Here is a 27,910-nt window from a genome sequence, read left to right on the forward strand (position 1 = left end):
AAGAAATGTATAGAAGAGAAGAAATAATGATTGAAAGAAAGAAAGTAAGAAAGAAATAAATAAAGAGAGAGGAGAGAGAGAGAGGGGGGGGGGGAGAAAATGTATAATCAAAATTGAAAGGGTTGCCGAACCTATTGACATAATGTAAAGGGAATACATGATTATGTATTTGTGACGCCGATTGCCGAGGAAAAGAAAAATCCTCATATTTCTAGGTGTTATAATTTGATATGATATCATAAATATATTTTTTACGACAGTAAATGATCGATACTGGAAACATCATCTTCTATAATCGGTAATCAAATTTTCGGCATTACTCCTGCTCGATCTGAAATGAAAATCATTAGTCAGAATTTTTTTTTTACAAATAATAATTTCTTTTCTTTATTTACTATCATCTTAATAGATATCCATCAAAATATATCAACAAATATTCAACAAATAGACTCTGTGTCAAGAACTGATGTTTATTGATGCAAGAATAATACAGAATTTTTATTTTTTGTTAGATATAAAGTGATCTTTCAATATAATTTTGTGCTGTAAAATAGACCTTATTTATATACATTTTGATAAAACAATTGATAATGTATTGAGAAGTGTGGCATAAACTATGAAGACCCCTTGACATGTTTGGTTATATTGACAAAATGGTATGTAGGGATTATCTTTCATTCCTTTCTTCCTTATGAACATATTCGTGGCATGAATGCTGTAAGCATTTTAAAAAGTATTCTAAAGTTACAAAATACTTTTCGTTCGTTTTATATATATATCATAGAAATAGATTATAAGGTTGCATTTTGAATAAATATGTATTTAATATGGATGTATCATATTCCATAAAAAAACATGAGGTATATGTACACATTATCCCAGGCCACTATCTTAATTGCTAAGGTAATCAGTATCATTGGGTTGTCATACTCATATTTTTATATTGCCATATTTTCACCAATTCTTATTTATTTGTGTATTAGATAATATTTGTTTTCTCATAAAGTATTTATTGGAAGCGTTTTACTTTGTAAAGAAATAGTATCATGATGTTTCTAATAAAAAAAACACGTATACATTAGTAAATGGCAAGTCTAGTACAATTATATATAGATTCATATTTAGCAAAGATTATGATAAAAGTACAAGAAATGATCTCACATTTCATTTTACCATCTTCAAATTTGCACATGATTCCTGTTCACATGCATCTCCACGAAATAACAAATATAAACAATTTTTACTTTTGTTTTACATAAGTCCTTCAAATTGAGAACATATCCATTAATATTTTGACGAATGTAAGGATAATTGTTTGCATGGGACACTCATATCACATGGCCTCCATGGCCTCCATGGTCTAAGTGTTTTGAAGGTAAACGTCGTGTATTATGATTAGAAAAATATATCATTCGTAAAAAAAAACTATATCTGAATAGGTATATAAGAATAAAAAAGGGATGGAGCGAGAGAACAAGTAAAGGAATAATCAGAAAAAAATATTAAACTAATCCTCCTTCAACAGATTTTTCTGACGACGACGACATTGGAGACGATGTGAAGACTCGTTAAATGCTTTCGCCATGAACTCGTCTCAAAGCCGAAGTCTACATCTCCAATATACGTAGTATTCACGAATGTTGGCGTGGTTATCATTGTCATCGTCGTCATCAATGGCTTCGACTGTAATTTATTGTAATTTTGATCCATATAACTCGTCATTATTCCATATATATTCACAACCATGACAACACAGCTGTAATCAGGTGGTAATTGACATAATATAGGGGGAGAAATGACACAGAATGCCCTTACATATTGTAGGCTTATATATATATTTTTAAGAAGTAAAGAATTTTGTCAGTTTGCAATTGATTTTTTCACATTGCTTAATTACTAAAACTGACTTATTTTGTTCTCGATACACTCATATTCCACTTGCCAACCACGCAATTAAAAACGAAATAATGGTAAGTTATCATCCATTTTAAATATTGTTTTATTTGTTTCGTTTTTAACTTAGTGATGTTTAACTGTATTTATGTACATAATGTAATCATTCATTTATTCACTTATTGAGAGCTTGATTTGTTAATGAATTTTTTGGGTATGGATTTCTTTCAAACTCGTCATTGTTTCCTCGAAATGAAATCGGCTTTATTTATATATATATATATATATATATATATGATGCCTACCTGTAAAATGTTTTAGGGAGAACAAGGATTGAAAAATGGCCGATCGATGTGTGATGTCCAACTTGCAACACAACCTAAAGGTCCCTTTCTGAGGAGACAGTTTTCCGGAATGAATATTTATCACGCAAGAGAGCGTTGTTGACGGTGACTAAGAAGAGAACAATGAAGCCCAGATTCACAGATATTTGCATTTTCAAATGCAACTTCTTTGACCATCTTATCGTGTGACCCCCGATATTTTGTCGTCAAGCGTGCTGGTGAAGTCTTCTCTCTATACATCCATCCAACATGTCTCATGTTGGAGATGTTCTTCTGACCACGATCGTACAGTCTGAAGAAGCGGTTTCATGCGGTAAGTCACCATCTTTCCTTTTAGCATGTTTAGAATCTTTACTTAGGAAACATTTAGCGACCTTTTTGGAGAAGAAAAGAGTGGCTAGAACAGGCTGAACACATAAAAAAATGTATGAATTATAATTTGGATACGGTTTCATACCGGAATATGTTACAATTTCCCTTACACTGTAAAAAAAATATTGGGTAAAAGTGCTCCATGAGCGTAATTATGTGTTCAACCAACTTTGGACATTTTTATTTATCCAATGTGATGAACATTTTGCCCAATCTAAAGTAATTGCTGCATATTTATATCCATACTGGACAATATGCTTCCCGCATTAGGTGAAATACTGCCCCAAATTGCTTGGACACATAATTACCCTCATGGTGGTAAAAAAAATTTCCCAAATATTTTTTTTACAGTGTAGGAGAATGTACTAGTAATTTTGTTCTCATTGTCACAAATGTCTGCACCAGAAATGTTAAGTATAACATTACATTTTGGAAGGGGTTTATTGTTTAAATATTTCATAGTTATATTTTCAAAATTGATATCATTGAAAAAAGTACGTATGCTCTGATTAAGCATATATTGTATACCAGTACTTCTGTAGTAGCTTCTATGCTTGCTTTCGTATTGGATTGATTTTTCTCTCTTTTCTTTTTGTTTGAGTCCCCTAATTTATACATAATAGATAACAAAAAATGCCGGAGTTGTATGGATCAAAATGACGGCAGACTTTAATGAAATTTGTGTGGCGTTGATGTTTTATTAAAGATCATGTTATTGTTTAAATGTCAATACTGTTTGCCACTATTAATTTTTAACTTTTTCACCCTATCTCTGTGTGCCATGTCAAATTACATTAACATGTTAGGCCTATATTATACTGTAGGCTTATATGATTTAGAATAATCAACTGATCAAAGTAAGATAGCGGAGAGAATGCGAAATGTCATGTTGACCAACTTATATTGGTTTACATACTTGGGAGTTTCGGTCAATGGTTTACTGTACTCATCTTAACGGGATCTTAATGGGTAGTTTATTATACTTTTTTTATTAACCTGAAAACTGAGTTGACGAATAAAGCAGATTTGGGTAAACCTCGTCCAATCGAAGCCGTCAAAACCAGGACTTCTTTATTTTCATTCGTTGCCGAGTACTGAATACTGAATTAAATAGGTTGATTAATGTGATTCACCCTTTGAAAATCTGCTGCTGCTGATGAAGAAGGATACCTTTTCAGTTCATCATAAATTCTGAAGATGAAAAACATAGCAATTTCATTTCATGAAAAAGAAAACAAATTACCTCACACAAGCCAAGACTTTTTTACTTCCCAGACCTGCAGACATAAATCAGTAATGTGTGGAAAAACAAATAGGCCAAAACAAACGCGAGAGTCTACAGGTGGAATGTTTTATAGACCAATTAATGTCATAATGCATTCTTACTAGAAAGCATCAAGCACACACTGCTCAGGAGATGGTCCACACCCCTTTCTATTGGACGTATGGTGCAGCCACACCCACCCTTTATTACCCCTAAATGGGAGTCTATTGTTGGTAAAAGTGAACATGTGCCGCGGCGGTAGTAAGTTCTCAGCTCGGCTATAGTGCTCAACACGTTGCACCTATATATTTTCTCATATTCTTGCAATATTTTATTCTTCATTTCTCTAAGTCCTAAAAATGGTGATGAAAACACTATGAGAGGATAACTGTTCGAAAGGGTATGGAAATTAAATGACTGTGATGTACGCTTATCATGAATGTCTTATTGATAAATGTTATATATTATTGACAATTATCCATAAGGATGTCAAGAATATTTCGTTTTGATCAGCCGGAAGGTCAGCCAATAGATAAATATCAACGTGGATTTTTATCTGATCACAATACCCTTTTACAACTGGAATTTGATCTTGTGCTATGGAGATTGCAATGTAGGCGGAACAAAGTTACAGCAGCATTCAGTTTCCAAGTTGAAAATTCAGTGTATCGTAATGAAGATGTCAAATGGTATTAGTTCACAGATAATACATATTTGTTTTAATGCATTTTTGTTCAGAAAATGCGAAATTAGGTGTAAATACATTGTTTCAGTTTCCACATTGCGTTGGAAGAATAAAACAATATTCTGATGATCCATGTGTACACAATTTGCCTTTTATCTGCCTTGATAAATTTCATACCATATGCAAGAATATAATTCACCATTAACAGGATTGATAAATGATATAAGTTGCGTCTTAAAACTTAATGGCTTTGTAAACATTGCCAGGAATGACTCTCGCAAATACAAGATATTGAGTATCTGTTGGGTCGTTGAGTCTGGTCATATGATTCATCATACGGTTTGTGGTTTTTCCATACATGGAATATTCCTTCAGCGATTGCTAAGAATGAATAAAATATCGAGAAAAAATATTCTTGAAGTAAGTCCATGTTATAACCAATGTAAGATACTTCTATGTTTCAAATAATCTCCGTAAAAATTGTTTTGACCGAACACTTGATGATGGGAAGATGGGTTTATGTTTTGTGTCCTAACATCTGATACAATATCGGTTATTGAACCTTGAGTACTAATGACAATATCAAACTCTTAATCATAAACTCATGTACACAGGAGAACGCCATCATGGAATATGTGCTTGATATTCCAGGTATAGCAAGGGAAATGCATGGAACAATTTTAGTTGAATATATATATTCTTATTTGTAAAGACATAGTTAATTTAATTAATATAGTTGAGTTTGGTCTGGTGTGATACAAAAATGCAAAGAGATATGGATGAAGTGGATCCTTGTTTGATATTTCGTTTCAGTTGGGCTCATCACAGATGTATGAATTACAAGAATATATCTATTTTATATTTCTTAGTTATTCAACAACCGCGAATCATGAATTCTAACTACATTTTTCAAATCAAGATTACTCTATCTTGATTCGATCTTTATTTCATTTGATAATGCTGTTTAATTTATATTCACATTTTATTTTTCAATTCCTATGGAACTGAGTGTGTTTAGAATAGAGCTAGTTAGTGAAAGTAGGTATCTTGATTAAAAAATAAACATGATTTGATAGTACTGATTGGTAAATTTCCAAGGGGGATCCACACTTTACAAGCTTTGCTTTTTATTGGACCCCGCCCTCATTTCCATTTATGCTAAATATTATACTGTTTTTGTTTTTGTTTTACGAAGTAAGAATACTAGTCTGTAACATTGTATTTGATTTGTATTATGTTTTGAATGGAAATGGAATAAAGAATTGAATTGAAATTGAAAATTGATCAATATATATTTGTTAGATTAAGTCTATATACAGCGATTATGAAGTCAATGTACAAACGACAATGAAATGGTGTACAGGTATATCAATGCTACGTTATTCAGAAAATACAAGTAAATTGAACGTGGGTATCAAATTCATATAACGTTATTTTATCATGAAATTCATTTACTTTTCAAATTTCGTCTCCAAAGCTCCTGTTAAGCAAATATTTCATAGACATATTATGTGTTTAAGGTGTTGCCCTGTATATGCATATGGCAACGTTCTGCCATATAATACATATTTTAGTCTAGAACGCTGTAGGGAGGTGTGGATTTCACTTTTTGCCACGGCATCTGTTCGAGACTGATGATATGTAAATACACAGACTCATTTTCACAAAATTTCTCATAATGATTAAAGGTTCCGGGGGACAGAATATTGTGGTTATACACGTATGCAACGTTGCATAATAAATGTATCTAGTACCTCATTTGAAGTTTCAGAAATTGTCTGCTCTTTCGCTTAATATAGACAGCTATTATAGTGTTCATTACAAATCATTAATGAGTAAAGCCATACTGCTTGTCTAAACGGTCTCCGTTAATTCCCGATTTATTTTGGCACAAATTTTAAACCGAAATTGTCATCGTGGTATATATTGTATTTCATTATCAAGTTTAATGGTAACATCCTTCCTTCTCTTAATTATTTTTGCCTGGTGGGGTATGAATATATATATATATGTATATATATTCATGTGCTTTTAAAGACCGTGTTATAAGAGATAATATTGTTTTAGAATAGATTTTCCTTTTGGTTGCAAGGACCGCTATAATGTATAAAGACTTGTTCCGAAAATGAGCTCTATTACAAAATGTTGAGCACTTAGAACGTTAGAATGTTGAGCAATTAGAACGTTAAGTCGGAAAGTAAGTGAAGTGGGGGCTTCATTTTTTTCTCTTTTTTAGTGTACATAAAGGGGAAATAAGGAAATATCAAAACAAAAATAAATAAGTCTTCACACACTCTGTTATACGTTGGAAAATGAACACATTTCTATAATTCGTATAAAGCTTTAATAATTTATTTCGTTTCCTCCGATACATAACGACATGGTGGCCCTTCAGGTTCATTGTAATGCTGTAAAACTCTGGTCGCACCATTCAACACAGATTGAAACCTACTCTTTTGAAATCTATGGGGAGACATTTTTTGAATAACCAAAGTGTTTTTGAGGGGAGGGAAAGAGTGGAAGATGCGAAAGAAACCATTGGTAGATATGAAACACGATAGCTTTCTGCCTTTATAAAACAAAGCTCATGTGGAGTTGAGCAATGCACAGGAGGAAGTTGAAGCATATGGGTATCAGGTTTTCTACGGGTTCAAATGTCTCGTCTGAATTATTCCCCCATTTTTGCCCTGTAAAACAGAAATTGTTCGGAAGGTAATTAGGACAGAGTGACATAAATTGTGGACATGTACAAAGATTGTAAGGAAAAAAGTATCAGTAAGTAATCTGTGCAGCGATAACACATAGCTTATTGCGCTGTGCACTCTTTTTTATATGCAGTGTTTAGTATTGATGGGTTTATTTTTTTCTGTCAAAAATTGTTGTTATATTGAATGATGCGTTGTGTACATTTCGGCCTCCTAGATTTATCCATATCCTAAAGTATTTCAGACCATGATAAGTTTGTCTTTGTGTAAGCATGAACTTAGTGTAAGCATATAATATCGGTTGCCCTTTTTCTAGATCTATTCATGTATTTCAGGTCATGGTAAGTGTATTAGTATTTTCATCCTGATGTTTCATTGACTGTAGCTGACCTTTGAACTCGAGGAGGAGGCCGTGAGCATGACCTCGATGGAAGTAGGCCCTCTCTCGGTGATGTGATGTCAGAGGGAATGTCCGTCTTGATAGTCAGTTTCAGCTTGCCCGGATGAGCGCAAAATAAACAATTTACCTCATCAATGACGTCGCATGCAGACGCTCAACTAAATTTCCAGATAAAAGTTTCGAAAGTAGGTAAGAACCCTATTTTCCCCATAAATATATATATTTTTGTGCTATTACTTTCCTTCCTCAGTTTATATTGCCCCAATCCCTGTCTTCTGAATCCTCTTGGTGAAAAGAAATAATCATGAGACTCGGGGACGGTTATTACAATTTGGGGTTGACCGGGACAAAGGATATGGCTGTTAAGCCTAGGAAATCAAAAGTTTTGGCTTCATGTCAATTCATATCGACTTCAACATTGTAATGGGTGACCAAAATAGGTGAACCGGGAAGGGGAGGGTGGGGAGGGGAATGAGAATTACCTCGTTTACCCTATTATATCTTCTTTCTATCACTGTTACCCCCTTGCCCTCATCTTTACCATTTGATTTTTTGCGGTCATTTATCAACTCGTAGATCAATGAACTTGTAAGGCAGAGTCTGGACACATTGACACGATTTTTTAAATTGAGCGAATCGGATGAGGGTTTTTAGTGGTTAGGATTGATCTTACCAGTTTTGTACCCACAATCAATATGAATTTGTTTGTAGTTTACTGTCAAGAGATTTCGAAACGCGCCATTTCATATGAAAAGCATCATCTAAATCTGAAAATAATACATTAAAATTAGTCAATTCAAAGATGATTTTTTTACATGGATTTGATTTTGTCATTAAAAGCATAAATCTAATATTTTATTAATTGCCACAGTTGCTTTTTTTTAATGTATATATAATTATTGTGCTTGATATATTTTTAAATAGATATCAAAAATAAGAAAAATAGTAATAATAAAAACACTGTCATCCCGGTGATTAAATTAATATAATATTTTCTTGATTTCATAAAGCTTTAAACGAGCTTGTAGATTTTGTCACCTCATTGTTCGTTATCAACCCACCTCAGATTTCAAGACCGATTTTACTGCCCCCCTCTCGGTTAGCAGACAATTCCAAACTCTCCTTTGCTCTTTCTGGATATGCCATGTGAAGCTAGCCACTAGTTTCGTTCGAGTGCAATCAATTCCAAGTTCCTTTCACATCTGGACAATGCCGCCCCCATTTACGCCTGATGCTAATTTCCTCCAATTTACACCTCCTTGAAACAAAGCAAGAGAAGAAAACGACGTCGAAAGAAAGGAAACGGGCATGTAGGAGAGAAACTGAAGAACGAGGTGGAGTGAGAGGAGTAAGATGAAGGAATAGAGCCTGGATGTGATGTAATGATGCATGAAGATATACCATTTGCGGCGTGCATTTCCACAGAGACAGCGAGAGAGAGAGAGGGAGAGAGAGAGAGAGCATCTCTTAAAACCTGATATCTCATGTTAGTCACATTGATCGGGTCGAGGTGTCGCCATGCTCGATACTCTTTTGAGAAAATCTTTAGATTTCTAGTGAATAAACATGAGTCCTGTAGATCGAACTTTGAATAGACCCATGCTATTCTTTTCTTCCCTCCTCTTTCCATACCTCCTCCTCTTTCTCCAACGTCTAGCTGCCATGTAATGTCAGACCTCCTGAACATATCTCCTCCGTCCGTCTCCTTGCATTGGCTCTGTAACAAGCTGAGATTTTTTTCCTCCCTCTCTTTCGAGGCAGACGGTTAGATAGAGCGAGTTTCGATTTGCCCTGCTTGTCCAAGAGCTGCTATGGGAGCGAGATGCTGCTCATGGGTCATCAACGGGAGCAGCGAATTGGGACTTCTCATGTGTACTCCTAACGTTGTCTTTATACAGCTCCGATATTGACATAAAACAGATGACAAGCAGTTCCAGCAGCTAATACACAAGACATATCAAATCACCATTAAACCATACTAATTTTCATACTTAACCGAAGCGTCTGATTAAAAAATATGATTATTATAAATTATGATAAATAATTACAAGTTATAAATGAATATTAATTGTTCATAATAGTTATTCATTTCATTATTCATATAATTTCGTTAAATTACGATAATGTTAATACATTTTCGATATACTTTGTTGACGAATATTTAAATGTGGTCTATTTGGTGTTTTGTTTTCAAGCACTCATTGGACAAAAAATATCTCAGCATGGGCCTGGTTCATGAAATAAAATGGGTGACAATTGCGGAAATAAGCACTCCACAATTCTGGGTCCCCGTAGACATTGAAGATGTTGGATAAATTCTGAAGTGCACTCACGCTGTGCATGGAAAAGATGGGTCTCTTATTGGATAGAAAAAAATCTGCAGGTTTGCGCGTCGGGCTCGTTCCAAAACAATAATAAAAATGTAAACGACACATTTTCCAGGTATCTGTGAGATATATAAATAAAATGACAAGAAACAGATATTATGAAATTAGATGATGTGGAATAGAAAAAGGAAGTGATGAATGGGTAAATAGATACATAAGAAAAACATTTACGATTATCTGGGACTGCTGCATAAAGACAATATGATTTTATGTTTACTCATCAGTATGATATTTGTGATAATGAACTAAACATTGTTCATTGCTAGTTTGTTTTCTACTACTCACAACCTACTTGTTTCAGTTTGAAACTCATTGAATAATAAATAATTATTGTCATTTTGTCCGTGTGGGTGTTTTAATAATGTTAATCGTGACATATTGTTAATTGAAAGGGGTGCATCGAGTGAGATTAATTTCATAAACAAAATATAAGTCTAAAATAATATCGTTATAAGGAAATAACACTCTTAAAAGTTCAACTGTGTTATTGCGAAGTATATTTCATTACAGGAAGGAAAGCTAACCAAATATTCCCATGTATTTTCTACGTATGAATAATGTGATTGAATTTCATAAAGAGAATTATTTTGACGGAGGGCTGTGTTTATACGGGACTAGGGAATCAGAGTAATAAATAATCGTACCACTTGATATTACATCAAATCATTTCTTCCATACTTTATTGCAACATGTGAATAGCATATGTGTAAAGAAAAAAGTGTGATATGCAAATTTAGTTAATCACAGTAGCTAGCCATGCAGGCCCTATTTGTAAACATGGTAAAATCCATGATTTTTATTTATACTTGAAATACTATTTATATCAAGTCAATTTCATGAAATAATGCATCTCAACAAGATGAGAACTGTTTTACAAATGAGTTGGATGTGAATTAAAATTCTGCTCAAATACTGCGTAACAATAAACACGCAATTCAAGTTCAATTTCAAGTTTTAATTTTCATTTCCATCATCAACATTATAAACAAATACAAATCAAACATATATTATATAAATATAAACAAAACAATCGCATTGTTGGCTCCATAAAGCGCGTCACTTTAGTATGATTTGACCAATCGGGTGGTTTGTTATAAACCGTTCGAAATCATGATAAGTAGGAATTTAAGTTTGACTTAAGCCATGCTTAAATGAATTGAGTGTGACATATTTTTGTTTTAACTATATATGAAATTGCACAATGATATATATCGCGTTGAATCTTAAGGCAGAGCATAATTAACTGAAAGATCTTGAGATTAAACCGGATTAAATGAACGTATAAACTCAGCTGGCTGAACATAAATCGCCATTGCCGTGATTAAAGTATCCACCACCGCCAAAGGGATGTGATGGGGGATATGTCCTTGGATATATTTCATATCAGGGGAAAGTACCTCATGTGACAAGGGTCACTATCATTAATACCACTTATGTATTCGTTGCATCGCTTGCTAGTGTCCATTTACAACAGTTAAAGGTAATACTGTCAATGTCTGATTACAAATACTTTACGAAGTTTGTGATTGAGTAGTGTTATGAAGATATTTTCTGAATCGAAAATTAGGAAACCATTAAAAAAAAAATGACTGAATAAAAAAAAAAATCTTGCACTATCAAGTGTATTGTGGTTATCGTTAAGTCAAAAATAATGTTATCCAAAATGTATTAATTAGCCTGAAGTAAAAACAGTTTTTTTTCAGTTTTACCGGCAGATCGGTCAATAATGTGATTCAGATTCAACATTTAATATATGTAGATTTTATGTTTAGAATTTGAGAACATAGTTAAAGGAGAGTACCGATATAATATATTTATACCCCTATACTTTTCATTTCCTGATAATCTACTCTTGAATAATTGTGATATGAGTGGTTAAGGTTTGAAATGATTTATTTTGACATCAGAAATATATCATTGTACGGGGTCTAGCTTACACTTTATGAAATATTCGGAGTTACATACGTTTCTTAATTAAAATTTGATATAATTTCAAATAGATACTGACTAACATGGGAAGGGCAGGGATATACCAAATTTGTGAATTTTTTTACTGTCATGAATGTAGCATAATGCGACACAAGGCAAGTTTTAAATTTACTTATGGTTAGTGTATAATCAAAGATTTACATTGATAGATTATTTCGATTGTTTTGACCCTTTTCATTTTTTTTTCAATAAAGGGTTCAAGAAAATTCTAATCCATAAATATAAATCGCAGATCTCCATTGTCTCTACCGAAGAAGCATCATCCCCTTTCTCTCTTTCTTGTTCTCTCTCCCCCTCTCCTTTAAACTTTATCTTCTCTCTTAATTGCTAATGTGAATTGTTCTTTCTTTTCTTGACGTTTGCTTTTTTGTTTTGGTTTCTGTGGTACTATTTTTGTTTGTCTTTTTTCTGTCCTATCTTATCCTCCTGTGTACACCGTCTTTGATTTTTTACTTTCCTTTCCTTTTATAATTTTCCTTCTTATCATATCTAACTTATTTGTATATGCACTATCTGTATCTTAGGTTTGTTTAGTTTTTGTATACCATGGTATGATATACTGTCATGATTGTATGATTTTTGTCGCATATAGTATTCTTTTTTATTGCTCTATAGAACCTTGTTAATCATTATTGTATATAGGATGTATTTAAATCAGTTATTTATTGCATGGGACTCACATGCACAAATGATACTTTCTAGTGGGTTCCTTTTTTCATTTCTGTTATTCATATTCTGCTTTGTACTTACTTTGTTAGTCTATTGATTTTGAAATGAAGAAGAATGAAATCAATCAATCTATTTATAGTATCATACCCTTTAACATATTCGTCCAAAATGTAAACTTTTTTATTTGACTCCACATACTTCTGTAATTTATTAATCATGTGCACATGTATTCTGCTCAGTTTATCCATAAGGATAATAGCAAAACATTGATCAAGATAATGAACATGAACAGGGTTGCTCTAAATGCAACATCTTCAGAAATAGAGTTTTTTTATATATATACTGGTACATGACATTTTTACTTTATTTTTTATTTGGACAAATACCAAAAAAAAAATATTATATGTATTTATTGTATTATTTTATTTCTTTAAACAACACTTTGACATTATCTTGTCTCTTCCTCCCAACACGTAGATTCAAATAATCATAAGGATTTAAAAAAAAATTATACAGGATGATTACAAACAAATACTGATGTATAAGAATAAGGGATCGGATAAATGAGGCAAGGTTTATGGTGAAAATTTTCGAAAGTATTGGAAGAATTATAACAAGTTAAGGAACTATTTCGAGAGAACACGTAGGAAAGCAAAATAGAATTTCTCAATGATGATCGTCCCCCAAAATGGCTGTTTCCTGGCGAGACTCATTAGCAGGATCATATTTAGCTAAGACGTTGATTAATGTTACTTGCTGCATGACAAAGAAACACTATCTAACCACACCTAAATGATGGAATCTTCAGGTCAAATTACATCATTTCTTTCCCCTCTTTCGTATTAGATTTGAGACGTCTCTTTCAGTTCGATGTGTCATTGACAAATGACTTGTTTGATGTTTGAAAATCATAAAGATATCGTCATAGTAAAAAGGGGGAAAATTATTTTGTGGTAATCTTCTTCATTTGTTTTTTATTCAAATGAACTCCCCCCCCCCCCCGATTTTTATAGTAACTCCTCATATGAATTTATTAGAGGACTATTTATTTTATAACTCTAAGAAAGCAGAAGAAGTAATAAAGAAATAACTAATTGATTCCTATTTTGACAAGAGTCCTCTTGATTATAATTTGTCAGGATTGTCATTTGTAATCGTTAAATTCCTTGATTGATTCAATTGATTCATCAATTTCTTGATTTTACTATGTTAATCATGACATCGAATCAACAATCTATTACAGCATTGAGGACTAAGAACAACGAATTTCAAACAGTGAAAACGTTTCCCTATTTCCATTACTCCCTTTCTTGAGTCGCTGCTGATGTTCTGGTCATCGTATTTTATTTAGGCTCAAAATCGACCACAAAATGGCATGCAGTTGTCCAATTGAGATGATCATTGCAAGCGCATTGTGAACAGAAAAAAACTGACCGCTGGCCAATCAGAAGTGTTGATTCAAATTTGTAGTTGATCGTAAACTCTTGTGTTACGGACCCCTGATTGGGTTAACATTGGATTGGGATGCTGACAGGAGGAGGTGTTACTAGATTCGAGCTTTAGTCAAGGGCTTCCAAATAACTACACACTTGCTATTCAATGACAACCTGCAATACGTGGACCGTCTTCCATTAAAAGCATTAGTTCCTTGTACACTTTAAAAAACCTTGTTTTCAATGTCATTATCTTTGAATAACCCAGGTATGTAAAGTTTTCATTTGCTCGATGTTTATTTGTTGAAGCTTATGTCCTTCAAATTTGGTTTAGACACACAATATTATGATTTTACGATATTAGGTGTGGAACTTAATGGGAAGTGTTTTAACTAAATTGTGTCATTTTTGTCATTTGATCCCATAAGTGTTTCGTACTTTCCCCTTGTACAATGTATACCTCGGTTAATAGTCAATTACATGTGCAGCAGGGCAGATGTTAATACAAACGAGCATTAATATTCATATTCAGCACCGGTGGCGTATTTAGGGAGAAAATCAGCACCCGGAGCTATTCAAATTGAGCCCCTTCCAACGGCCGAAAAATGCTATAATCGGACCCCTTCAAATAACTTGGCTAACTCTGAAAAAGCGGCGTTCCAGTGGTTGTTGATCACATTAAAAACTTTCTTACTTCCTTCTCCTATTATGTTTTCCCTTTCTTACGTTTGTCTTTTTGCTCTACTTGAAAGCTGCGAACCAAGATGCAAGATACAAGATAAGCGGCAACTCTGAATACACTGTTAGAAAATTTATCTTTAAAATAAAATAAGTTCCTGCAGCAGAGTCTCGAGAACACCTGTAATCTTACCAGATTGCGTAATCTTACAGGAAATTGGTATTTGGTGTGTGTAATCTTACAAATTTCCTTAAATAAAACACTCTTTTCCCCTTTTTCTAACAGACCTGTTCTGTTAAATTGCAGAAAAATTCCTGTTTCATGAATTTAAAGAATGATTCTGGTATTGCTTTCTGCAAAATCTTCTTTTATTTTTCTGTAAAATCAGGTTTTTTTTAACAGTGTACGCCACGATTATAGCATTGTTTTTATTGTGCTCTTATTGGTTTAACAATCACAATCAGAAACATATTCAAAATATGTACATGTCATTGGTAATTCTTGTGTGACTGGTTCAAGTATAAAATATTGATATAGTTTTCCTTGGGGAATCAAAACTGATTATGAACTTGAGCAGACAAAAATGACGCGGCATCTAGCTTTTAGAATGATATGAAATTCAGGGATGTCGTTGCTATTGTAATAAAAATAATCAAATCGCATTTTTCTTTCATCCATTTTTTTTAATCGACCTATTAGGAAACCACCGTGGAACACTCCCACCCCATGAGATTCCTAGAAGCTAACCTTAACCTTCATCATCCTTCACACGCTTATAGGTTTCTCTCCTACATCATCAGCGCGAATGTGTTCGTCGTCAATTCTTCATCCACCAAAGCTCATCATTCAACAGAGACTGCCATGTAGACCAGCTTTAACCCGAACTTGATGGCCAGTTTCCTCGACGAGGGGTGTCTCTGCCAAGGGTTAACTCAGCTTATTTGAGTGCCATGCCTCTTAACTACCTATCATACTTAAAATAAGAGTAATCAGTTAGAGCATGATTATTCAACATACTGCAATGCATACATATCTCCCAGTTAAACTTTTATCTATATTCCATCTAACCAATCGACACGGCTGGCATGGTCATGATGGTAGCTAACAGTTCGGCCACCATCATCATGATCATGTCAATAACTGACGAATAATTAAACAGCGCTAACATGACTATCAACTAGTTGATTCAACGATTGAATACCATGAATACTTACTTACCCTATATAAGCATAAACATAAATCATCTATCCAGTCTTCTGCTAAAAAAATATATAAATAAGCCGACAAATGAGTTAGTATTTAAATTAGTAGGTAATAAATCAGCCAATAAATTAACTCGCAATTAGCCAATTTTTTCAAAGTGGATTCATTCAGAGCCAGCCTACTGGAGTCAAAGAGTGCATGCACTGCTCTGCGGTTCCTAAATTCAAACATCTTCTCGTTTCATACGTGCTTTTTCTACCTCGATATTTACTCGTGGGTGCTGTTGTGTAAATAAAGCATTTATAGTCTAAATATGAAGGAGAGAATAATGTAGAGAATCAACACCCATAGATAGTGAGGGAAGATTTGAATAGTTTAATTTACACGAGCACAATTTTTCACCCGCCAAGTGGGGCAATCGTAATTTGTCGCTTGACAGTTGAGACAAACCCAAAAAGTACAGTTTTATTAATCATATCAAGTGGATATGCGTGCGGTAAAAAAAGGGTATGTTTGTACAATTCCCAAAATGAAACCGTCATTTTTTGTATTGTTTGGTGGTCAGTGGCAGTTCAATCCGATGGTCAGAAGAGTGGGTAAGTAGGAGACGTAGACATGACAGAAGACTTGCTGGGCGAGGTATCACAGGTTCGTTATACACAGCAGGTTGCACCATACCATCATGAAACATATCGGCCCGAATTCACAAAGGTGGATTCGTTTGAAACCATGGTTTTTAGAAACCGTGGGTTTTAGAAACCATGGTTTTTGAAAAACCATGGTTTCTAAAATTTGGTATTCACAAACGATGGTTTCTAAAACCCACGGTTTCAACAGTGGTCTCAAATGAAACCATGGTTTCAACAGTGGACTCAAATGAAACCATGGTTTAAACCATGGGTTTTACCTAAAAACCAGGGATTTCCCCTTTTAGCGCGTACTGAGCATGCTCAGTACGCGCTATGTTTCATTGAAAACTTACATTCTACAGCTAGCACTGGCATAAGTGGCAATACGGTCTGATTCTTCAATTACTACAACTTTTTTTCGTTGAAATATAAAAAAATGAAAAAGGTGTAATTTTATGCGCTTCTAGCTACTAGTATCTTGCGATTCCCAGGTACAGATGTATTGGCTGCTGTACTGTATTTGGTGATCGACTCGGCCCCGGGACCCCGCTCAACAACTGACATAATTTTGTGATCATAATTTAATTTCTTCACTTTTGTCGCAGAAGATAGACTCTCTTGTATTCCCTTCACTCAATTTCTTCATAGAAAGAGTAAAACTTAGTGTAGATGCCTGATATGTTGAGGTTTGTCAACTTTCTCTCTGATCGTGAGTAATGAAAAACGGATTAAAATAAAGATTCGGTGCTTTTCATCGCAATATTACTAGCTCGGCCCCCGTAGCTGCCGGGGCGCTTCAGACCCGAAGATATCCCCAATGAAAGTGTGCATGTACAGTCAAAGGGCCGAGCTTGGCTGAGTTTGTTTACTCCAACGATGTTGTAGGACTAAGCCTGTTAATTCATCAATCAAAGAAGAATGTCTATTGTTGCTCTCCTTCAGACAAAATTAGATGAAGCTTTACATCGTAGGATCTGCCCTTCTACTTTTTTAAAATGAATATATTTATTTTCCATGGTGTGTATAGCTTGGTTCTAAGTGGTCATAAGCTTCAATTTCTTGACTTGTAGATGTTCGATTCATCATTCAGGCTAAAATTGCATGTATAGTACACATGCACAGGCGCTGAGGGGGGGGGGGGGGGGTCGGGCGTTTTTTGCCCCGGCCCCAAAAATGTATTAAGGGAAAATATACATGGGGGCCAGCTTGGGACGATATAATCCCGGCCCCCAAAATGTTCAAAAGCATGGCTCTACGCAGCAGTTGCCCCCCCCCCCCCCCACTGGAATTTTTGAAAATTTAATGTTACTGAAAACTTTTATATCCACTGAAAATGTGCATGAAACTTTCAGTTTCTCTTTCAAAAATGCAAATTTGGTTAAGTATACAGTGTTTACTATGTAATTATTCAACTTCATATGGCAAATAATAAAACCCACTTCACAGAGGGATATTATATTTCAAAACAAGTATTTTTACTGTTGAATTCTATCTTGTGTATATGCATTTTCCTGAGATGAATGGAGATATGAGAAAAATGGAGATGTTGAGAGGGATGGAAATAAGAGGAATCGAGTTGATGAGGGTGATGGAGATAATGGGAGGAATGAAGGTGATGAGGGTGATGGAGATGAGGGATGGAGGGGAACTGAGGATGGAGATGAAAGGATAGAGTGATGGAGATGGTGAGACGAGGGATGGAGATAAGGGAGATGATTAGAGGAGAGATGTAGATGAGAGGGATACATATAAATAACAGTGATGAAGATGAAAGGGGGATGATCATTACTATTGTCATCAACATTACCATCATCATCAACACTAACATCACCATTGCCATCATCTTTATTGTCATCAACCTCATCATCACCACCAACATCGTCACCACCATTACATGTATAACCAGCACCACACTTGTCACCATCAGCAACACCATCATCATCCTCATCACCACCAAAGTCATCTTGATCATCTTCATGATTATTTCGTCCAAATCAGAAAAAAGGCAAAAGACTACTCTTCTTTTATCATTTCTGTATATCTTTAATTTGCATGAAACTATCTTGCACCTTGGAAAATCACACCAGGAAATTACATAAAAATATAACACACTGAAAATCTAATAATCAATTGGCATTTTAAAAACATTGCAAAATTATAAACATTTGTGAAATAATAAGGTCTAAATTTTGATATATTGCCACATCATTCTTGTATTACAATACAATAATGGCCCAAATGAATAATTATTATTGTTAATTATTAGCTGGTATTTTTCTGGTTGCCTGAGTCGAGCTCTACTTGTTTGGCTACCTGGTTTCCCAAACTAGGCCATCAGGTTATCCTTTGGGGTCAATGGAAATTATATTTTTTCCAAGAAAATGCATTAATTGCCCTTTTAATTTGTTTCATTCATGCTCCCTAAATGTGCATGTGCCAGGCCAAGCTAGTGTTTTCCTGTTTGCCAGAGTTGAGCACTACTTATAAGGCTACCTGGTTGCCCTAGCTAGGCTGTTGCCCTGGGAATACTTGAAAAGAACACATTTCAACAAAAAACAAGGTGAACCACCAGTCTCGCCTCATATCACAATCAAACTAAAGTGTATGCTACATGATCTTTTGACCTTATTATCCTCTTGGACATGCATATGGTATTTAATCCCCAATGGTTATCTGTACAAAGTGTAAACACAACTGATGCAAAAACAAAGAAAGAGCAATTAGAATCGATGACCCCCATGGACACATACACATTTTGGAGCATGCAATAAACTTTCTGTGAGCTATCAAAGTTTTAATCTTAAGCATTTGAAATAGACAATTTAAATTATGTGAGAATATTTCACATGAAAAAGTAAATGAGGAATTTGCATTTGATGCGTCCTGATTAAATAGCGTTTTTTTTAATGAAAAAATAATTGAAGATACATGTAGTCTGAAAGAAACTAAATCTGATAAAAGTTCATTTCAAATACTTGTATTCATGTGAAATTCTTAGTAATAATGTGCTCTTTTAACCCTACATGTAAAACCCCGGGGGGGGGGGGGCATAGAACTATGGTGGGGGTAGGGTGAATTAACCCCCTCCCTCAACATATTCCACAACTATTCCGCTGTGCGAAATTTTACGACCATTCTACTTGCCGACTTTTTACTTTAAAGTCATGCACATCTTTTGAGATCAAATTTACGATGCATGGGCATGCTGTTGGAAAATTACTCAAGTGCATGTCAGACCCAAAATTGCTCCAAAACGTGATTTTGTGTACAAAGTCAATGTTGAATTTTCTCATCTTCTTCATATGGACATGATTATTTTTACTTTCACAGGTACTTGATTTCAGCATAATTATGCTTCAAAAAAATGTCCTGCTATAATTTTGGCAAAAAACAAGTTTGAAAAACAAAGATATACATAAGAAATTCATAAAACAATAAAATACATAAGAAATTCATTTTCAATCTAGGATTTTTTTTTCATTTTGATTGTTAACAATGGTATAAAAGTATGATTTATGCAGAAATTTGCATAATTAATTAATGTAAAAGATCTGACGATTTCGGAAAAATTAACCAAACAGTATTGCACATGACATCCCCCACTATTATCATACCAATTTTCAAGGCGTTAATGTGATCATTGGCAGAGATCTCAAGGGAGGTTGATTCAACCCCCCCCCCCCTGTAAAAAAATTGTTAAACAAGAAGACACAAATAAATAATGAAATTCTTACTTGTACATTACAAAAAATACCTGTTTTAGAGCAAGTCCACTGTACAAAAAAAAAGTTAATGTGAATGGAATAGAGATAAATAAAACATGCATGACACGGAAAACGTCAAAATAGGATGTAAAATAAGAAATTAATTAATCAAGTGATAAAACAGGTGATATGCAAACAAGTCTATGTCACACACTCACTCTTTCTTCTGTAGAAATATATTATAATGCTTGATTTTTTTACAGAATTCACAATTATGAGAAAACTCTTCATCGAATTGAGTATAGGTTGCCACAATGGCTTTTTACAAAAGTTTCAGGGAGAAATCAAACCATATCTCACCTGTACTTTATACACATTATGAGGGAAAAAAAATCATGATACTAGTATATTACAAAAAGAAACACTGAGTGGAGAACGTCACTTTGTCACTCATTTGCATACTGACCAGGATGTCTGTTTTGTGAAAATAAGCGAAACTTCAAAATGTCAACACTTTCTCATTTTACATCAAATTTTGATGAAATGTTTAGTGTTATGCTCATTGGACTTTTCTGTATTATATCAAAGAAACTTTTTGTTGGGGTGGACTTGCCCTTCAGGAAAGTACAAGGCTTGTTTCCCTCCAGGAATTCTTGTATAGACTTGGGTCCCATCGATCACTCACACAGTTGTTGTTGGGTAGTCTCAATCTCATCTCTGGTTGTTGAAGTTCTCACAAAACCTCTTTTTTCTTGCTATGGCTTGCGAAACATCTTTGATCTCTCACAAACAGATAATTGCAACACTGATGCCTCATCACCACGTATTCCCTGAAATTATCCTGTAAATGAAGATATATTGCCAGAAGTTGCATCTTACTCTGCATTTTTATTTTTTTAAGATGACAAAGAGAAAACAAAATGTAACTATTCTATTGTCTTTACATTGTAAGATTTGAAAAAAAAATGGAATCCTTTAAAAATTACTTTACTGGTCTAAAGGCTAAACCTATCCGTATCCCATAAACATTTGTGTGACAAACATACATTGAGCATAGCCGATGCAATACTTTTTTCAAATAACCAAGATCATGATGCAACCTCTCATATTTTTTTCTTTAATGTAAATTAGGGATTTTGGAAGAATCTGTCCACAATGGATGACAAAACATATAGTTCTAATTTACATTTCTGATTGTATTATCATATGAACAGTTCATTGTAAATTAAAAACAGGCAGTTGCCAAAATTCATTATCACTTTTTACATTGAGTCTTCCTTCTTACAAGAATATCACTAATACTTGCATACACTAGGCCTGTCTTGAGATGTTATTATCATATAACTTTCTTATTAAAAAAATACACCATACAAAAGCAGAATTGTCAATACTTGCAGAAAGGTAGTCTATCACTAGGCCCTTTGTCCCTCTTCAGGCTCAGATCATCTTCAAGCATGTTGATGAGGTAGTGTGTGGTCTCTTTTAAAAAGTTTCCTCCTGTCAACGACTCCTCATTGCAGTTCTTGTTGGCATATTCCTATTGAGTTAGAGTGAGAAGCAGAAGAAAATATTTAAACATTGAAAAAAAAATGTATTCTTAACTACCTTTACTGCGTACTGTCAAAATTAATAGGCCTACCTTTTAAATATGCATATATTTGGTCAAATGACTTTTTTTTGCCCACAACCTAATCAGATTGCCATTCTCATAAAGTTAAATTTAAATTGATCAACTGGATCTACAAATATTTGACATTTAGGCATTATACTCTATGACCATGTGACACAGAATTTAGATCAATTCAGTCACTGTCAGATGTGTACATCAACCAAGATTGAAATTGATCAAAATAAGTGGTTCTTTATCATGACAACAAATTTTATGATAAAAAAGTTTTAGACGGTGACAAAGAAAAAATTTAGAAAATAGACAAAAGTCCATATAGAAACGACAACAAAAATGAACATACCTCTCTTACAATCCTCCTTTAATAGTCTCTCAGGACAGCCTGTGCATGTTAACTCGTAAGATGTTTTCATCCATTCAAAAATTAACTGCGGAAATAAACAAAGTACAGATAGATGATTAAATTAAGCTTTAAATCTAATGGACATGAAACATAATTCAACATCTCTTGATTCTCTTCAAACCTGCCAGATTTCCAACCAATATGTAAATTCTTATTATCATTTGGGGTGATTTGTTAAAATAATCCATTCAATTAATTGTTCTACAGAACGGTGCTTCATAACGTAGCTCATCGTATTGTAGCTACATCATGTAAACAAAGCGAGTCAAGCCTATTATATTACGCAGTGCGCAGCAAGGGATGGGAAGATTTTGCAAAAACAATTGCCACCAGATCGATCTGATTATTTAGGCCCTATAAGAATATTTATTCATTTTATTATATAAGGTGTAAAAAAGGTATAAAACTTAAATTTAGTGTATTTAACCAATTTGCAGTGATGTGGATATTGAAGGGGATTCCATCAATTGTTTACCAGCTTCGACACACACTGACATAGCCCTAGGCTAGGGCCTACCCAAGGCTAACCCAGGGAGCGCCGGCCCGCGTAGCGGTCCGGCGCCCATGTATTAATTGACCCATACTCACGGGACAAGGGTAGATTATGGTCAAAATATCTAGCAAGATAAATTATGAAAACAGAAATTATGCACTTACCACAATTATATGGATGAAGGTCTAACGAGTGGCAGTTTTCCTGACATCTGGGCACAGACTGGAACCTCAAAAACGAAAAGTTCTCTCCTTCTGCCCCGTTTCGATCGGCCATTTTGTTACAATTCATAACAAAAATGGTCTATTGAGAAGGGGGTAGAACTAGGAGAAATCTTTACATTTTTTGAGGTTCCAGTCTGTGCCCAGATGTCAGAAAAACTGCCACTCGTTAGAGTCTTAGACCATCATCCATATAATCGTAAGTGCATAATTTGTTTTCATAATTTAGCTTGCTAGATATTTTGACCATAATCTACCCTTGTCCCGTGAGTATGGTCAATAACACGGTAAGCTCCTGGGCTCCCACCCGCCATTTTGTTACAATTCATAACAAAAATGGCCGATCGAGAGGGGGTAGGAGAGAACTTTTCGTTTTTTGAGGTTCCAGTCTGTGCCCAGATGTCAGAAAAACTGCCACTCGTTAGACCATCATCCATATAATCGTGGTAAGTGCTTGATTTCTGTTTTAACTATTTATTCGGAGAATTATTTTGACGTACGATCCTGGGTTCCCGACCGCTACGCGGCCGGGAGCCCCCTGGGTTATGCCTTCTCCTGAGCGAGTCGCGTCGGTGGGACAGCTCTTCGTTATAGTTTGACAGGACACAAAACTTCACGCGTGGGACTGGAAAATAACTTGCGTGCGATAATGCTTTTTCCATCCCAAGAACACCGTTCCGCTCTTAACTTTGCATGCATTTACAGCATTAGTTATAATATTTCTTCACAAACAAATACATGCAGACGTAGAAAAAAATATTCATTGTCGCTATAAAATGGTAAATTACTTACGATGTTCTCAAAGCTCGGCAAATACCGATATTAAGCGCTTCGCTCCTCTTCATTTTGTGCAAAGCTAATTTATCGTCGTCTGTGCCGCACTTGCTCAGCTATGTACCGAAATACTGATCTGTGATTGGTCAATGTGCCTAAAAACCATGGTTTTCCTAAAACCCACGGTTTGAAACCACCTAAAACAGTTGACTCAAAATCATGCCGAAAACCCACGGTTGAAACCATGGTTTCATTTGAAACCACCTTTGTGAATACCAAAATCAGCAAAACCCACGGTTGAAACCATGGTTTCTGCAGAAACCACCTTTGTGAATTCGGGCCATCGTGTTTGGTTATCGAGAATTTCATTTGAGGGTGATCTAGGGGTCGATTTAAAGGTAAATGACGCATAGGAGATTACACCATAATACTTTTTCATTTATATTGTTCATACATTGTAAACCTTTTTTACACTCAACTTAATACATGTCCAATCTTCATGATCTTATATATGAATTTAAACATACATGTAGTTCTGCGATCACGATAAATACAGTAATGTTGAAATATTATTTTCATTCCTATGTCAAAATTGTACCAAAGAGGGTATATTCAGATTCGTTATTCATATCAAGTGAATAACTCATGGAAAGTATTTTGGCAATGGTAAGACATTTTCGCTGATGTGGATAGTTTGGACATAAGGAAACTACTTTTCTAGAAAAAAACGAATGAAACACTTTTTGAAAACAGATTGTTGAAATAAAGTGTACCATAGATGAGACGCGTACAAGAGGTTGTTCAAAGACCGCCAAATCATAAACCCTAATATCTTCGAACTATCTAACAGCAATTGAAGTCAAATTCTACTAAAGAAAAGAGACAACTATTAGAAACTAATTAACTTCTAGAATGGTTAGAAATGTTTTCAGGATCTATTTAACAACCGGGCAAGCACTGAACACCTTTCACGGAAGGTGTGGTGTAGTCTAATTATTTTATATTGATATACCATATATTGTTAAACATCATTTATATTCTTGTAATATAAATATCTTACAGAATTGTATATAGCTTTTGATAAAATGTTTAATGGTGTTTTTGTCAATGGGTTCTTATGATCTCTTCAGCTATCACACTTATAATATACTATTTTTGACATGTGTGTATGTATGGGGGACGGGACGATTGTTCCGAGTACGTGTGTATGGGGTGCGAGCGCGTGCGTGCGTGTGTGTGGAAGGGGTAAGTGGGTGCGTGAGTGTACGCGTAGATATGGTACAGCTTGGCTGAAGGAGATGTTCAAGAGAGCACAGTTCCAACATGTTTCTCCAACTTTGAAATGTAATGAAATTCCGTAGTTTATCATGATTAAAACATCTCAGCAGCTTTCTTAACTGAGTTTAGCCATTAGGAAGGATCTTCTTTCTCAACGGTTAAGACCACGTGACACTCATATCAAGAGAAGGAAGAAGCCTCTACGCCATAGCCGAGACGAATCTCACTAATTGATAAGTTACGGTTACTCGGACGCCACTAGCCCATGCTGTAAAGAAAGATAACATGAAGAAAACTGAGAGAGAGAGATGCGATGGAAAGTAAAGAGATGGAGGGAATGTAAATGAATGGATGTGGATGAAGCATGCCTTTAAGGGTTAGAGGAAGGTTTTGGTGGGCCTAGGGGCAAATTCTCGCCTGGAGGGTTGATGACAGGCTGTATGAACGTGTCCAAAGCATCCCCTCACTCCTACGGGTGACGATTGTCCGGTCTGGTAAAGCGATCGTGGCCCTATCTACCCCGATTCAGGTTTCATATTTTTGCCGAGCCCTGTATCCTCTTACCTCAGGCCTGTTCTCTTAAGATAGCCCACTCGTTTTCCTTCATCTTTTAAAGATACAACGATGAATAGAAAGATTAATCTTACGTGAGAGTACAAAGAGCATTTTTGTAATTTGCAATTATCATTAGATTTTTAAATTATAATTATGAACAGCCACAATGGTTTCTTTTTTTCTCTATCACTGGTGGTGGTTTTTGTGCCTTGACAGTGCATAGAACTGTTTGAATAGTTTGCCGAGTTGTACATGGGTTTATTTTAATATCCATTAAGTGACTCGATTATGACGAAAGACGTGATCAGGAAGACCCATCTCGAAAGATTGTCGCATCAATAGCAGGATTTCCGAGTGTAGACTTTTGCACTCCTTATCCATTTTAAACTGTCAAACTACCAGATCAAGCCATGCTTTATAATATTGGAATAATGCCATTTTGATATCTCCTTCCTCCTTCATATCTTTCCCGAATATGTTATTACATTGCTTGAAGACAATGAACATAATTTGAAAGATGTACTGAAAAAAAAAAAAATTCATGATTAGTTGAAAAATAGATAATGACTTTTTTAGTTAATTTTAAGTTCCCTTAATGATGTCTTTTTATTAGTTTAAAATTATTATAATGAACAATCCAATCTTGTTGGTATTAGAGTGACGTGTGGGTAAGAATTGAGACAACCATAACCCTTATTCTAGACTTTCACAATTTCCCAAGATAATGGTTACGATGTAATTTCTCAAAGTACATGCGTGTTATCGGGCAAACCATAAATGCTTATGGTAGTAGGATTTTTCGGGTGTTGTTCTTTTCATTTTTTTATGCTGGATTAAAATTCAATTAAATGTTCGTGTCTTTAGTCCCAGTATTATTTTACCCCACTGATAGAAGTAATTAGGACATACGGTATATATGATTGTGGTACAATGTTTTTCTTCCCCCAAAAGGCGATGGCAAATACAATGATTACACAAATATCGTATTATTGACAGTTCACCTTTTTAAGGGGTTATGGAAATATTTCTTCTGCTCTCTGTGACAAAATCTGATTTCGAAATTTGTCCTCAGATATAAAAAATATTAAAATATTTCAATGTTAATATATTGAAAAAAACACACACAAACCTTCATGTTATTTGATTGCAGGTATGGAAGGGAAATGTTCATTCGACGTATAACTTTGTAATATTTTGTAATGGCTTTAGTATCGTGTTTTAATTTCATCCAATTGTATTATTCTGGCTTTCGGCCAGTATTGTGTAGTGGTCAGAACCGGACACTGATGGTCTTTATTGTCCGAAGTATCATATTGTTTATTTATCATGATATTTATTGCATTTACCTCCCACATTTCGAACAAGAAACTAATTATCATCATAAACAAGATAATGAATAGTCTTGTTAATTCCACTTATATCTCTTGACCAAAGCAGTGTCGAGAAACATCAATAATAGGGAAATCCTTTATCGTATTTTTTTCTTGCAACATAATTATTCTCTTAATACGAGCCATATGACCAGTCTGGTTCCAATTTCTGGCCGAACGCCAATGTTGTGTAATGGTCAAGCGAATGCATCCGTCTGGTAATCTATGTTTAATATCAAGCAACGGTTTCTATGCGTATTTTTAAATAAATGATTTTTTAGCATTTTTTTAATATTTCAAATCCATTCGTATCAAGAAGTTAGGTATTATTATGACCGTAGTTCATCCATTCCAATTATGCATGTGATGTAATGTAATCTTATCTTATATTAATGAAATCATGTTTATATCGTAACAAACGCAGAAACGATGATCACATTGCTCAAAGCAAACTGTGCCCTCGCCTGAGTGTGGATGTGCCTAAATGTAAATCTACAGGTAGCTAGCTCATTATGTTAGGAAATGCTGGAGAGTAATGCATGCATTTATTCTGACCAATTCTGCTATGTTGACCGGTGTGTTTGAGGCACTATTCGATCTTGACCTTGCTTCGACGAAAGGTGACCTACATAAGCACAGCCACGTTCAGTTCGATGATTCCGAGTAGTTTGCAGAGTACCGCAATTCCCAGTGCATCGCTCGTCCATCGATTGTGGTAGGGAGGAGCAACGGAATATTTTCATATTTTGTGCATGCTGTCATCCCACTTGGTAAGTATGTGGCTAATAGGGCATTTTGAGTAAGCTCAATTTCAGAAATGCGTTTCGATAAGC

The 27,910-nt window shown here is 34.7% G+C and overlaps 2 long non-coding RNA genes across 2 annotated transcripts; one reads left to right on the forward strand and one right to left on the reverse strand.

The window, feature by feature from the left end:
- The first annotated feature begins 2,245 nt into the window (after positions 1-2,245).
- LOC121417993 lies at positions 2,246-16,712 on the forward strand. The gene is made up of 3 exons (XR_005970417.1): positions 2,246-2,550; positions 7,649-7,852; positions 15,520-16,712. It is a non-coding gene; the product is annotated as an uncharacterized LOC121417993 (long non-coding RNA).
- Positions 16,713-20,624: 3,912 nt separating this feature from the next.
- LOC121417994 lies at positions 20,625-22,410 on the reverse strand. Its single transcript, XR_005970418.1, has 3 exons — positions 22,327-22,410; positions 21,721-21,893; positions 20,625-21,197 (listed from the first exon to the last, which is right to left on the reverse strand). It is a non-coding gene; the product is annotated as an uncharacterized LOC121417994 (long non-coding RNA).
- Between the last annotated feature and the right edge of the window lie 5,500 nt (positions 22,411-27,910).

The sequence above is a fragment of the Lytechinus variegatus genome, chromosome 7 (genome assembly GCF_018143015.1).
Source record: "Lytechinus variegatus isolate NC3 chromosome 7, Lvar_3.0, whole genome shotgun sequence".
NCBI classification, from domain to species: domain Eukaryota; kingdom Metazoa; phylum Echinodermata; class Echinoidea; order Temnopleuroida; family Toxopneustidae; genus Lytechinus; species Lytechinus variegatus.